General features: G+C 35.5%; 1 protein-coding gene across 6 annotated transcripts in view; it reads left to right on the top strand.

Annotated features, from left to right (window-relative positions):
• PPP1R12A (protein phosphatase 1 regulatory subunit 12A) overlaps positions 1-15,210 on the top strand; it is a 139,179-nt gene that overhangs the window by 49,029 nt on the left and 74,940 nt on the right. The window lies entirely within an intron of this gene.

Here is a 15,210-nt window from a genome sequence, read left to right as displayed (position 1 = left end):
AGTTCTACTCTGTGAATCTCTCATAGGAAGCCTTAAATATTGTTATTTATTTGTGTATTTCATTTCTCCCCTCATGTATTGGAACTATGATATATGATAGGTCTTTTTTTTTTTTTTAAGATTTTATTTATCTGAGAGAAGAGAGATAGAGAGCATGCATGCATGCACACAAGCAGGTGGTGGGGGAAAGGGAAAGGGAGAAGCAGATTCCCTGCTGAGCAGAGTCTGACTTGGGACTCATCCCAGGACTCTGAGATCATGACCTGAGCCAAAGGCAGACGCTTAACTGACTGAGGCATCCAGTCAGTTTGGTGCCCCAAAACATCATTTTAAAGGGGAGGCAGCATTTAGGAAAATGAAAAGTACTCTGGCCTGGAAATAGAATGTGTGAGTTACTTGAGTTTTATTTACTGCCTATAATGCTAATTACACTTCCCTCTTTTCCTTTCTAGGCCTTGATTTCTTTTTCTTTTCTTTTTCTTTTTTCTTTTTTTTTAAGATTTACATAGTAGAGATTGAGAGAGAGTGCTCATGAGCTTGAGATAGTGGGGAGGGGCATGGGAGAGGGAGAGAAAGAAACCTCAAGCAGACTCCCCACTGAGCTTGGGGCCCAACTCAGGACTCCATCCCAGGACCCTGAGATCATGACTTCAGCTGAAATCAACAGTCAAGACACAACCATCAGAGCCAACTAGGTGCCTCAGGCCTTGATTTCTTTATGTGTAAAATGTGGTAGTCTTTTGTCATTGCAAAATAATGGTGGTTGTTCATAATTACAATCATGATTCTTAACTTCTTTATTCCTTTCTGTTCTTGTCATGCCCAACAGAGGACTTAGATCTCTTCTTCATAGAAAAATAGCCTAATGTGCATTTATTGTTAGGTGTCCTTAAATATTTGATACTCAGGTTCTGGAGTCAAATAATGTGGATTTTGAATACTTCCTCCTCCATTCTCAAGGGATATGACCTTGGGCAAGTTGCTTAATTTATGAATATTTCTGTTTCCTATAGAAAGGGAATAGTATTTCCTAGTTTGTTGTGAGGATTAACTGAGGAATCCATTAAACAAAGTACCTGGCACATAGTAAGTACTCAGTATATATTAACTTTTGACCATTATCTTTTTTACTTTCTCATGGGAAATGAAAACTCAACCTTTTCTTCAAATGTTTAATCCCTGTGTTTCCTTTTTAAAATTCATGCTTCTGAGTTGGAAAAGAGAATCATCCGGAATAATTTCCTCCACTTGACTGATAACCCACTGTGTTGGTTGGGATGATTTTAGCTGCAAGTCACAGTATCAAATTTAAAATGACCTAAAAAGTAAGGATCCTTGTTTGATGGTATATAATATAGTTTAGCGGAAGGTCATTCAAGTTTATTAAACTGCTTGGTGATATCACCCAAGGGCCTGGGATCTTTCAGTTTTTTTCTTCTTCTGCCTTTCCAAAATAACTTTTTTCTTAGCCTTGTCCCCTCCTGGTTGCAGGATGATTGCTTCAACTCCTCAGTAGTGTTTTTACATATGCACATCTGAGAGCAAAATAAAGAGTGGGGAATGAAAATTATTTTCTCCAGAGAGAGGAATTTTTCTCAGAGTCCTCTGAGTACATCACATATCCTCTTCAGGGATTTGCGTTGGCCTGGGTTTGATCACTTGCCCATGTCTACCTGGGGAAAAGCAGGTACTTGGCATATTCAGTGTTTTACATGTCAGTAAAGAAGTATGAGGAAGGGTAAGCAGTCTGCTGCAGGTGTTCATATTTTCAATGGAACAACTACAACTTTTCATTTTTTAGAAGGTAGGCTATGGAACAAAGTGCTTCATAGGACTTGTACAAACAAAAGTAACTTGATTTGGCCAAGGCTCACTAGAGTTTTGCTGATGTAACTACTTTTCTTTAGGCAGTTTGAATTTATGGCTGTAGTATAACTGAAGTATTTAAATATGTAGTGTCTTTGAACAAAATTAAATGTAGAAGAATGATGACTTTTTCTATTTTGCTCTTTCGGACTTTTTAAAGTAATGACAATGTTTATAAAAGACAGTTTAACTGATAGATACTGACTGGATTATCTGTTAAGGTGATGATAGTCCAAAACCCTTCCAGAATACACCATTATTTTTATCAACATTATCTGTTCCACCAGTTAGTCTCACTAATGTTTTCTTTGGTTTAGAAAAATATAGCATAGTGGCTTAAGAGATAGAGTGAAGATATCCCCAAGTTACAGTGTTTATAGGGTAAAAGAAAGCCCTGTTAATAATGATGTAGAAATAATAGTTATAAAACAGTAATGACCTAGGAAAGTTGGGTCACTGCTAACTGAAGTATTTGGAGTTAAATTTGTTACAAATCCTGGTTCTGCCATTCACTAACTTTATGCCCCTGGCCAAGCTATGTAGCTTCAATGATTAATATTATTTATACAATCAATAGAAATAATCTGGCTTCTTCCTACTTCTGTTTCTCTTAACACTTTCCATATTTTTCACTGTCTTCAATATTGGACTACTTTTAATTCCCCAGCATTTACTGCTGGTTCATATTAATGAGTCTTTTCTTACATTGGTTCATTTGCCTTATTTCTTTGCTTGACCAGCTCCTACCAGATTCTCAAATGTAGCTATATAAGGGTCACTTCTTCCAAAAACTTTTCGGATATTCCTGGCTAATTCATCATCTCTACAATGCATCAGATGTTTACATGCTTCTTTAGGAAATGTATCATGCACAGAATAGTTCTAATTAATCCCTATTGAAATGAGAGATGAAACAAACAATGAAGCACGCATAGTTTACTCTGAAGTTGTGAGGATGGTTTGGATACAGTGAGTTCTGAATTTTTGACTTCTGAGGGCACCTGGCTGGCTCAGTTGGTGGAGCATGCAACTCTTGACCTCAAGGTTTGAGCCTCACATTGTGTGTGCAGATTACCTTAAAAATAAAATCTTACCAAAAAAGTAAATAAATTTTGAGCTCCGGCGGAGATAGAACAAACAGTATGAAATTACAGTTAGTTTCTAGACATTTAACAATTTCACATCTGATTTGTGATAGCTCTTCATTTTCTGGCTGTTATCTTACCTTTTCACCAAAATAATTCTTCTCAACCTCTCCCTGCTTTGAATAAGGTAGAAGTCTTAGGAAAAACTAAAAATAAAGATTGTTTAATACTGCCCCTTCTCCAGAGTGGATTAGAGGAACAGTAACAGAGGTGAGTTTGGGGAGTATGTTAATGCTCAGTATGTGCATTGTTTTGCTAAATACTGATGGGTCAGGTATTGAAACGTATGCATTAACTTCATTCTCTTCCTTTGGTATGCTGAATTGTGTCTGCACATAATTTATATTTTGAAGCCCTAGCCCCCCAGAACCTTGGATTGTGACTGTATAAATGCAGCCTTTAAAGAGATAATTAAGTTAAAATGAGGTCCTTAGGGTCAGCCCTAATTCAGTCTTACTGGTTTCCATATAAGAAGAGGAAATTTGGATGCAAAAAGAGACACCTAGTTCATGTACACAGACCACAGGAGGACACCTGGGTGGTTCAGTGGTTGAGCATCTGTCTTTGGCTCAAGGTGTGATCCTGGGGTACCAGGATTGAGTCCTGCATCAGGCTCCCTGCAGGGAACCTGCTTCTCCCTCTGCCTGTGTCTCTGCCTCTCTCCAAGGAGCCCTGTTCCTTAGAAGTGCTCATTGCTACTGAGTTGGTCACTGCTTCAAATTCATATTTGGCACCAAGGTGTTTTCCTTTACCCTCTTGTATCGTGTATCAATTTTTCCTTTCTCCCTTTGTTCCATTTCCACAATTACTAATTTGCTTTGTTATATATTACATATACATTAGACTACTTATAACAACAATAGCACTGACAACAACAATACCGATTACTGAAAGCAGTTTGAAGTTTTGTATGGGGGCATTTCTTTTGGTCCCTAAGGTATCCTACTTCAGATATATACAATCAAATTACTGTGTGTCGAAATCACAAAATAGTTCTTTGAAATAGTTCTTTTCTGTGTGTTATGCCACCAACTAGATATACTCTTGGGTTCGTTATTAATTTCATTTACTTTTTAGAGTTTGCTTTTTTAAATTTAATTTTGTTTTATAATTTACGTAAAATACTGAGTTCTAATGGCAATCCCTGCTCTACCATCCTGTTTCCTGTGTTCGCAAATTTTGTATTTTATCCCAATTATTTATTTTTTTAATATTTTATTTATCAGTTTGTTTTTTAACACAAGTATCATTTAAAATATTATTTCCCCTTGTAGGTAAATGTTAGAATACTATATACATAGTTCTTCACTTGCTTTTTTCACTTAATAGTCTATTCTGGAGATCACTATATAATGGAGTATATAAAGCTAGTTCTCATTGTTCTGTTTAGGTTTCCGTACTCTGTTGTGTAGTATGTCATTGTAGTTTATTCAGCCGGTCCTTCTTGGTTGACCAATGAATGTTATTTGTTTGAATGACTCTAGTTTTAGACCTTGGAATTGTCCTTTCATTTTTGCAAATTATAGGAATTTTTATGTTTATGTAAAAAAATTTGTATTTGAATAATAAAACAATTTATTTTATTAACATTTTGGTTATTGATGCCATTATTCTGTTATCTTTTTGTATTTTCATTTTTTCACTACATTTCTTTTTTAGGCTTCCACCACATATGTTTAGGAGTGCTTTCTTCTTCTTCTTCTTCTTTTTTTTTTTTTTTTTTTTTTACTTTTTTATTTTAGAGAGAGGGAGAAAGTGTATGAAAGGGAGTGGAAGAGGGAAAAGATCCCAAATGACTCAGTGCTGAGTGGGACCCAGGGCTTGATCCCACAACCTGAGCCAAAATCAAGAGTCAACAAACTGAGCCACCCAGGAATCCCTAGGTGTGCTTTTATCTTGAGTAGTTTTGGTGTTTGCTGTAAAATTTTTCAATAGTAGAGAAAATTAGCCCTGTATAAAGCTTAACATTATGTAGTGTTATAGTACATGGGATAGGATGGTGTTTAATTAGTATATTTAACATATTTTTGTGTTTGTAGTAGTTTCAAAGCCACTACAATTGAAGATTTTATATCATTATAAAAAGTAGGATTATAGTCAGTGACATTTTCATGGTCTTATTTACAGCATGGAAAAAATTTCATGAGCTTTATCACTTCATCATTAAAATATCAACTATTTAAGGGTATGATAACTCTTAAATATTTGTGGTGGCTTATTTATGGCTTTCATTGTAGCCTTACTCCATAAACATCCAATATAATCCTCAAGATTTCACTTGGCTTACCCTTCAAGATATATCCAGTATCTGACTGTTTTCATTGCCGCTTTAATTTCTTCCTGATCTTGGACACCATTGTTTTCTACTGGAATTATTATAGTTGCAAAAATTCTAACCATAACCATCCTCTTCTCGCACACACACCCCCATCTGTTTTCCACAAAGTGACCAGAATGATCCATTTAAAATATTACAAGTGAGATAACACCACATTTTTATTCAGATCCTTCCAGTGGATTCATAATGCATTCAGAGTAGAAGCCAGAATTCCTACATTCCAGATGTCCTACATGTCTGTAGTTTGGGCCCCGTGTTACTCCTGTGGTCTTATATTCTTCACTCTTCTCCACATACTCTCTATTAGCCACCTTGATCCCCTTGCTGATCCTTTCAACAAAGTAGGCATCTTGCTTCATAGTCTGCACCTGTTGCATCTTGTATCCGGAATTCAGCAATTTTGTTATTTGGATAAAAAAATCAGAAGTTCTGGGATCCCTGGGTGGCGCAGCGGTTTGGCGCCTGCCTTTGGCCCAGGGCGCGATCCTGGAGACCCGGGATCGAATCCCACATCGGGCTCCCAGTGCATGGAGCCTGCTTCTCCCTCTGCCTGTGTCTCTGCCTCTCTCTCTGTGACTGTCATAAATAAAAAAAAAAAAAACCTTATAAAAAAAAAAAAATCAGAAGTTCTTAACTAATTTAAGAAATCTATAAACTTCACCACCACATCCATGAGAAATGTTATAATATCCCTGATATTTTAATCTTAACTCTATCAATTAATTGCTATTAACTTTAGGCAAATTGCTGGCTTCTCTGAACCTCTGTGTCCTGATCTGTAAAATGAAAATAATAATACTTATCCCTATTTTATGAGATTATTGTGAAGATTAGATGAAATAATGTATATAACACACTTGGTACAATATACAGCATATTTAGCCTTCAGTAAACGTTAAATAAATTAATTGTTATTATTCAAAATACTATATTTGGTCATTACTTTTAATGAAAAATAGCTGAGCTCTTGGTTCTCCTGGATTTATAAAAAAAATTATCATGTCATTTGATGTGAGGGTAAATGTAACTAGATGAGAGGAACAGAGAATAATAAAGTAGTCATTTGTCATACTTTGATAAGAGGATATTTGAGGATAAAACTCTAATTTACTTAGCTTGTCAAGAATGATACTTTGCCTAAAGCAGATTATGTATTCTGTTAGGAGTCTCAGAAGGTGAAACTAAGTCTAGGGTTCTATGAAAATATTAAAATTTTATCTAAGAGATATTTATATCTTCATATAATAATGAGGTATGTTTGCTTAAAACTGTAAAGATCATTTTCTCCTGCTTTTTTAAAGAACGCTGTGGGAATGTTCAGTATCACATCCATTTCACAATCAGAACTGAACCTTCCTTCTCAGGACTCAAATTCTGATATTCTTTTCATTATATTACAACTGTCTCCTACAGTAGTGTTAGGCTTTGTGAGATATAAAAATGGCTGCAACTCCATTCCTAATCTTCAAGCTTACAGTTATATGTGTAGTTAGTTAACTAAACTACATACAAGAAAGGGACCAAGACATGTAAAAGGAACACTGAGGAAGAAATTATTGAGAAAGATTCTAGAGGAGGTGACATTAACTGCTACATTAAACAGAGGGCAGAGTTTATGCCTGTGAGAATTGGGAGCTGTCTGAATAAAATGTTATTCATGAATGAGAAATAATATATGGTATAGCTCTTTTAACTGGCCTCCACTGTTATTAACTGACATTTGCCACTTTGTTAAAATATAATAACTGATTCCCATAAAGTTGTTAAAAATGAACATTGCAGCAAATAGGCTACTTCTACTAAACTTACTCACTTCAGTTTCACCGAATGAGTTACAAGCCTACCAAAAGTTAATTGTGCATGTTCTGAACTTGTTCTTGATTATTTATTAGATTACCCAAAACTCATGAAATGTGTACAAAAAAGAAAATTATTGCTATAACAAAGTCAAATACTTTGAAAGACTTGATAAAGGCAAGGCTTTAAAAATATAATTGCTGGGATCCCTGGGTGGCGCAGCGGTTTGGCACCTGCCTTTGACCCAGGGCACAATCCTGGAGACCCGGGATCGAATCCCATGTCGGGCTCCCGGTGCATGGAGCCTGCTTCTCCCTTTGCCTGTGTCTCTGCCTCTCTCTCTCTCTCTCTCTCTCTCTCTGTGTGACTATCATAAATAAATAAATAATTTTAAAAATAAATAAATAAATAAATAAAATTAAAAAAAATATATATATATATAATTGCTGATGGGGTGCCTGGGTGGCTACATCAGTTGAATGTCCAACTCTTGATTTAGGCTCATGATCTCAGGGTTGTGAGAATGAGCCCTGCATCAGGCTCTGCCCTCAGCAGGGGATCTGCTTGAGATTCCCTCTCCCTCTGCCCCTCACCCTACTCTTACTCACTCTTTCTCTAAAGTAGATAAATAAATCTTTTATATACATATATAATTGCTATTCAAGTAGATGTGGTTGAGACAACTGAAAGATTGAAAGTAAAAGATCTAGATGGATTGTGTATTCTGACTGCTGTCCTGTTGACTTCAACTTTTGCTTCATTTTAAAGAAACTAAAGTCTTAGGAAATGCGTTATGAGTATGGTTTGTGCAAGAAAGGCAACATAAGTTTTTGTTTTTTTTTTTTAAGATTTTATTTATTTATTCATGAGAGGCACAGAGAGAGAGAGAGAGAGAGGCAGAGGCAGAGACACAGGCAGAGGGAGAAGCAGACTCCATGCAGGGAGCCCGACGTGGGACTCCATCCCCGGTCTCCAGGATCAGGCCCTGGGCTGAAGGTGGCACTAAACTGCTGAGCCTCCAGGGCTGCCCCGGTAGCATAGGTTTAAGTCACTAGAGACATTCTCCCGTACCTTCTGTGTTGAAGTAAATATCTTATTTACATGTGCTTATTTTCATATATGTATTACATTTTATGATTCCCTATTTTAATCAGCTTTTCTGGTTAACCAAGCAAATACTGGTTCTGATTCCATTGGATAAGAGGAGTTTTTTTGGAGCCATATTTTTTCAGGAAAAAGAACATTAGCAGTAGGTATATGGAGAGAGTAGATTTGATTGGGAAGATGAACTGAAGCCACAGCATAGAAGAATTTGTATGCCTTTTTAACTTTGACCTTCAGTGGTGATGCATTTTTAGGGATATGCACTCTATATTTTAGGAATAACATTCTTCACAGATTAGTACTGTTGGACAAGAGATCTCGACAATGGTAGTGAAATTGGAAATGGGGCAGATCTAAGAGAAATTTGGAAAATAGAATTGATATGGTTTGGTGTGATTCACTGGATCTAGGTCATGAGGTAGGAGGAAAAATCAAAGGTGGTAATAATGCCTGATAATAGCTAATGTTCATTGAGTTCTTAATATGTGCTAGTCACTGCCTAAGTCCTTCAAATATATATAATTTCAGTCATCCTAACAATCACATGAAAACATGTTGTTACCACCGTCCTGCATGCCTATATGCAGTATTATAAACCTCAAAAACTTGGAAGAATGACAAACAAATTGTAAATTTGGGTGTAGGCTCATTTGGGAGCAAACTGTGATCTAAACTTATATGAAGCTATTTATAGTCTTTGTTTATCCCATTTACTATATGTTTATTTTCTGCAAAAATATTAATGTGTTTGGTTATGAAGTACTGCCTCAGATTTAGTGGGGGTTTTACATAATCTGCAATATAATCTTTCTAAAATATGAAACATTTGAAATTTGGGTTTGGGTAAGTGATGGTAGGCCTGTATGATAATTCTTCTTCTTATAGATGAGGAAACTTGAATCAAAGACTAAATCACACACAGTAAGTGCCAGAGCTAGGATTTGAACCTCACCAGTCTAACTTTTCAAGTCTGTACTTTAAACCATTACACTGTTTTGCCTGCCTGTCTGACCTTTGTAATTGGGAAAATGATGCCTTTAGACTTACTAAGAGATCTAAAGGGGGGGGGGGGTGCAGAGAAGAGATTGTAGTGGAATGTGGTTTTAAATAAGCCCTAATTGAGATGCTGACGGTAGTGCTGTAGGAAGCCAGGAATATATTGAATGTGTTTATAATGCATATACTGAATGTCATGAAGTTTAAGATGCCATTGTTTTATCACTGTCATTATTTTATATGCCAACTAAAAAAGGTTAAAAAATGAAACTATAATACTGTGCGTGTTTGTGTTTAATCACCTAGGGTTTTTTTTCACACAGTATCATTTTCTGTGCAATTTAGAGTGTCATTGATGCAACATTACTAAAGAATGTTTCCTTATTGCCTTTGGGATTTTATTTTAAGCCATTTTGATTTTCATGTTTTCTTGATCTTACTGGAAAGTATCAACAAAAGTTTAAGATGACATCCAGGAAGACATTTTAAGTTCAAGGAATAAGGTACTAACAATGCACATAAGTTGACTGAAATGAAAATAGTATAAATAGCTATGACTGAGGTCACATGAGGACATATAATCACAACCATGTTGTGTGTGCCATGTGCCCAGTAGCCATTGTAAGATACATGGATTATAGCATTCATTGATTGTAGAAGATTTCAATGATGTTAAAATGTGAGGGAAATGTACATTTTAGAATTGTTGTAAAGTGAGTAGGATTTTTGCCTCTGGGAATTGAAAGTTGCAGTATTAAAGTAAGACAGTAGTGCATTTAATAGATTTTATTAAACAAATATGCCTTTTCAGGAGTTAGTGCATCATTAAAGAAGCATAGAACTACTGTTCTGGGGAGTAATTGAGAGAAATAGGAAATGCTAAAGACAGAACCTTGAGGATGTCCTATATGTAAAGGACAATAGAAACAATTTAAATACTTTGCCACATTTTTATTATTTTTTTTTAAGAAATGATAATCCATGTTCCTAGACAACTGAAAAATAGGCCCTAGTTTCACAGATATATTCATTTCTCTCACTAGTGTTAGCCTGGTCTTTGCTATTGCATAATTAATTATATCTGTAATATAATTGTGGTTAAAATCAGTAATGTTCTAAACATTGCAATTTGACAATAAAAAATAAAAGAGAATTTCTGCTTCTGGGAAGATAGACTAGATGTGGTGTGGTTTTTCCTATTCCTTCTAAGAACTACTAAAAACCCTGAACATTATATATAAAACATAAGATTCTGAGAGGTAGGAAGAGAAGGCCTGATGGCTAAACATCACAGGACCCACAGGAGAAAATGTCCTAGCTTTTCTTTTTGCCTCATGTATTTTTGAACTGAAAAACACTGATAATCCAGAAGCACAAATGGGCACACCAAAAAAAGAGAAAAAGTCCCAACAAAAGCCTAATCTTTTTAGCCAAATACTGGGAGAGGGGTACCCTTGCAGGACAGAAAACTTAAAAATAGTAATAACCACTCTACTTAACCAGGCAAAGTCCACAGGGAAAAAACCTTATTCTCACCCATGCCCTCACCTGGCAAAGGCAAGGTAGGGAGTATAGACCTCCACCTTTACCAGGCTATATTGAGGTACGCCCAATAGTCCTACTGCAGTGATGTCAGATTAGGCCAGAGCCAGCCAATACTTTAATCCCCACCAAATGATTAACTAGCCCTCCCCACCCCCACCTGTATTACATACCAGCCAGCTCCTACTCCTTCCTGGGGTGTGTCTGAAGAGGCCTAGTGGAGAGTGAATACTTTCACCACCACCCACCAGTAAAGATCCCTACCTCCCTCACCTTATAGTCGGAAGCCACATGGTAGTAGTAATGAAGCACTTATACCCTTTTCATCCAGGGAGATATCAGTGAAGGCTTTGTGGTAAACTAGAACAAGGAGCCACCACCCCATCTCTGGCCTCAGTGGAGGCTGAGTGGGGAACCTAGACTTCTGCCCCCACCTTGTGGTAATGAAATGGCACCTCCATAGCTTCCTCTGCTGCAGCAGAGCCAAACAAAGCCAGCTAACAGAAGATTTAGGCAAGATCTAGAGTCTTTTAACATAACACTCAAAGTGTTCAGATTTCAATTGAAAATCAATTGCCATAGCAAGGAAATTCCCCAATTAATGAAAAAAGACAACCAGTAGAGACCAACATGGAATGACAGAGATACTGCTCTTAAAATTATCTGACAAAGTATAGACCAGCTATCACGAAAATGTTTCAACCATTATGAGCATACTGGAAACCAAAAAATTAAAATCTCAGCAAAAAGAAAGTCTTCAAAGAAATAGAAGATATTCAGAAGAATCAAATGGGAATGAACTAAAATGTCTAATAACCAGAATAAAAGTGGGTATGCTCAAGAGTGGAATGGAAGGGATAGAAGAAAGAATTAGTGAACTGAAAAATGGATCAATGGAAGTTATCAAATCTAAGCAACAGAGAGGAAATAGACTAAATTAAAATGAATAGACCCTTAGAGACTTGTGGGACTATAACGAAGACCTAACATTTTTGCCATTAGAGTCCCAGAAGAGGAGAAAGAAGGCACGGCTGGAAAAGTATTTAATGAAATGACAAGTGATGGGTCAGCTATTTTTCATTGTGATATAGAACTTCAAGAATGAAATAGCAAAATGCATTTCCACTGAAGATGCATGAGGGTTTATACTTATTTTAGGATTTTTGTTGCTCGGAGACTACCAAAAGAAAACAGCATGTATTTCTTCTTAATAGTATAATGTTCTGCTTATCCATTTTTGAAAAGTTCAGGTAGTTCATAATTCTGTCACTAGATGACTTTGAGGAAGTCATTTTGATTTTCAAAGAACAACTATTCCAGTGGTATTCTTCTGACTCTCTGATAAACAAACAAAAATTTATTGTAAAATCACATAATATTAAATTTACCATTAAGTGTACAATTCAGTAGCATCAAATATATTCACATTGTGCGGCAGATATGTAATTTTTCATATTGTAATACTGAAATTGTATGCACTAATTTCCCCTCTCCTCTACCCTCAGCCCTTGGTAACCAGCTTTCTATTTTCTGTTTCTATTATCTTGATACTTTTAGATACTTCATATGAGTGGAATTATATAGTATTTGTCCATTTGTGACTATCCTCTAATGCTTAGCACAGACCTTGAGGTTCAGCTGTATAACAGAATTTCCTCCTTTTTTTTTTTAAGGCTGTACTTACTTTCTGATTTTTAAAGACTCCTGTATTGATTACATGAAAAGTTCACGTATTGGTTATAATGACTTCTTGATACTAGTGTCCCTACAGTGAGTAAAAAAAGTCAATATACATTAAATTTGAACACTAAATATATTCAGCTCTTGATGATGGAGTGTCTTCTCCCTTCTCTCTTTGATCCCTATGTTCTCATTAGCTTCTACTTTAAAGACAATTTTCTTTAAAAGATCAAATTTTTTGAATGAAAACCATTTCCTTTTCTCATAATCTCGTCTACAAATTGGTTTTTTACAAAACTCATAATCCAAGACAATTAATAGAGACTGTCAAAATTTGTCTTCCAAATTCAATTAACACTAAATAATTCTAACCCAGATAGAATCCTGTGAATTTATTTAAGGTACCATATCCAAGTTGCAGCCAATAACTTGGTTAAGAACTTCTACCTTTTGGCACCTGAGTGGCTCAGTTGTTAGGCATCTGCCTTCGGTTTAGGGTCCTGGGATCAAACTTCACGCTGGGCTCCTTGCTCAGTGGGAAGCCTGCTTGTCTCTCTCTCTCTCTCTCTCTCTATCAAAAACAACAACAAAAAGAATCCTATACCATCTGTCAGGTTTTTAAATTAGGACGTGTGCAAATAATTTTGTAAAAATCCATGTGAATCATGTCTTGATTTTGTGGTTAATTAATTTATCCAAAATTACTTACTGGCTCAAGGTGCTAGATTATTATAAATTTCAATGAAACTGGCAACTTAAGTTTTTTTTATTTCTATAATCTATAAAGAATTTCATCATTTGTAGGCATCTCCAGTGTTGGCCTCATTTGTATTGCTTGAGAAAATCATTAACCATTGTTAAGGCAATAAAACTGCTTTTTCTTTTTTCTTTTCTTTTCTTTTCTTTTCTTTTCTTTTCTCTTTTCTTTTCTCTTCTTTTCTTTCTCTTCTCTTCTCTTCTCTTCTCTTCTCTTCTCTTCTCTTCTCTTCTCTTCTCTTCTCTTCTTTTCTTTTCTTTTCTTTTCTTTTCTTTTCTTTAACTCTAAAGCATACCAGAAAAACTACTCATCTGAGAAATAGCCCAATTTTCTGACTTTCAATTTGGGACTTCTATGTGAAATCTTTGCTTTTTTCTTTCCAAGAAATCTTAAAATAAATATGTGTTTCCTAATTAGCAGTCACATGAGCTGCTTATAATACCCCAGCTTTTTTTGTTCTGAAGGAAATATAGCCATCTGTTTTCAGTATCTCGAGGGCCCCTCACAGTCAATTTCTGGTATTCCAGATAGTCTGTACTATTTTATTTCACATTATTTTAAACATTTCTAAGTGTGATGATTTTGCATGATGGGATAAAAGATAGAATTTTTATTTTATTTTTAGACATTAACTTATTTAAACTTCACCCAGCCCTGTAATTTGTCCATAGATTAGGCTTCAAATATTCTAATGAATGTCACACAGCTGTCAAGAAGCAGAGTTGGGAGCCTAACTCAAAGTACACAGAACCTAAATGTTTGTGCTTTTTTTTTCCCCACAACCAATCTTTGGATGGCTTTTTGAGATTATTCGTGGAAGCTAAGAATTAATACCATGAGATTTGTTTGTTTGTTTATATCTTTTAAAAAATGTATATTTGCAAGTGACAGTTCTGGAGTGCAGATTTTTGTGAATTGTATGAATGTATACATATACCTAAACTTTGGGCTCAAGAATTGCTCCAGGCTCTGTTTCCTGCCAGTAGTTTTGGAACTTTACTCTTGTTAGTTTCTCTTAACATCCTTCCTGTTTATATAAATTTTGGGTTGTCTGTATTTGGCTTTGACCTGGTATTTCCTTGAGACTCTGCTTCCCATGTAGTTCCCTGTGCTGCAAGCACTGCAGCAACTCTGAGGTACTCCTTTCTGTTTTTATATCATATGAATGATTTCTACCTAAGCAAAATAAAAGTGTTTCATATAAGGATGCCTAATTGTTTGGTTGATATTTTGCCTAGCTAGCAGATTATTTATGTATTCTCCTGGCATGTAGCACAGCTTATTATACCACTTACATCTTTTTTTTTCTCTTTTGCTCTGGTCTCATTTATTAATTTATAGTATATAAATGTTCTCATTTAGTTTTATATTACATTTTTTAAAACTCTGAAACAAAAAGTTGCCTCAATTCTAATATGACTTTGTAAAAAAAATAAAAAGTCTTTCATAGTATCATTTCAGGCTGTCTCCACCAAAATTTTTCATTACCTCCATATTGACTAGTTTCCTAACTGATCTCCATGTCTCCAGTCTCATACAATATGCAGTAGTTTTTTTTTTTTTTTAAAGATTTATTTATTTATTTGAGAGGGAGAGGAAGAGAACACATGTGTACAAGCAGGGGGAAGGGCAGCATGAGCCGCTTATAAATTTTTATGATTATAAATTTAATGAAGATCATAAAAATGAAATGTTACCTTATAGAGAAAGAAATGTTTACAATAAATTATCAAGTATAATGTAAAAGCATCAGGCTACAAAATGGTCATGATCTCAAGGTCCTGGGATGAAGCCCTACACTGGACTGCATGCTCAGTGGGGAGTCTGCTTGAGGATTCTCTCCCTCTGCCCACCAGTCAATATAGAGCTAATAAAAAATTTTAGTGGAAACAGTATGAAATCCTATGAAAGACTTTCTAATTACCATTAAATAACACTTTTGTATTAATAAAGCAATATATGTACATTATTGAAAAATTAGGAAA

This window comes from Canis lupus, chromosome 15, assembly GCF_003254725.2.
Source record: "Canis lupus dingo isolate Sandy chromosome 15, ASM325472v2, whole genome shotgun sequence".
NCBI lineage: Eukaryota > Metazoa > Chordata > Mammalia > Carnivora > Canidae > Canis > Canis lupus.
This window is presented reverse-complemented; position numbering and strand designations above follow the sequence as displayed.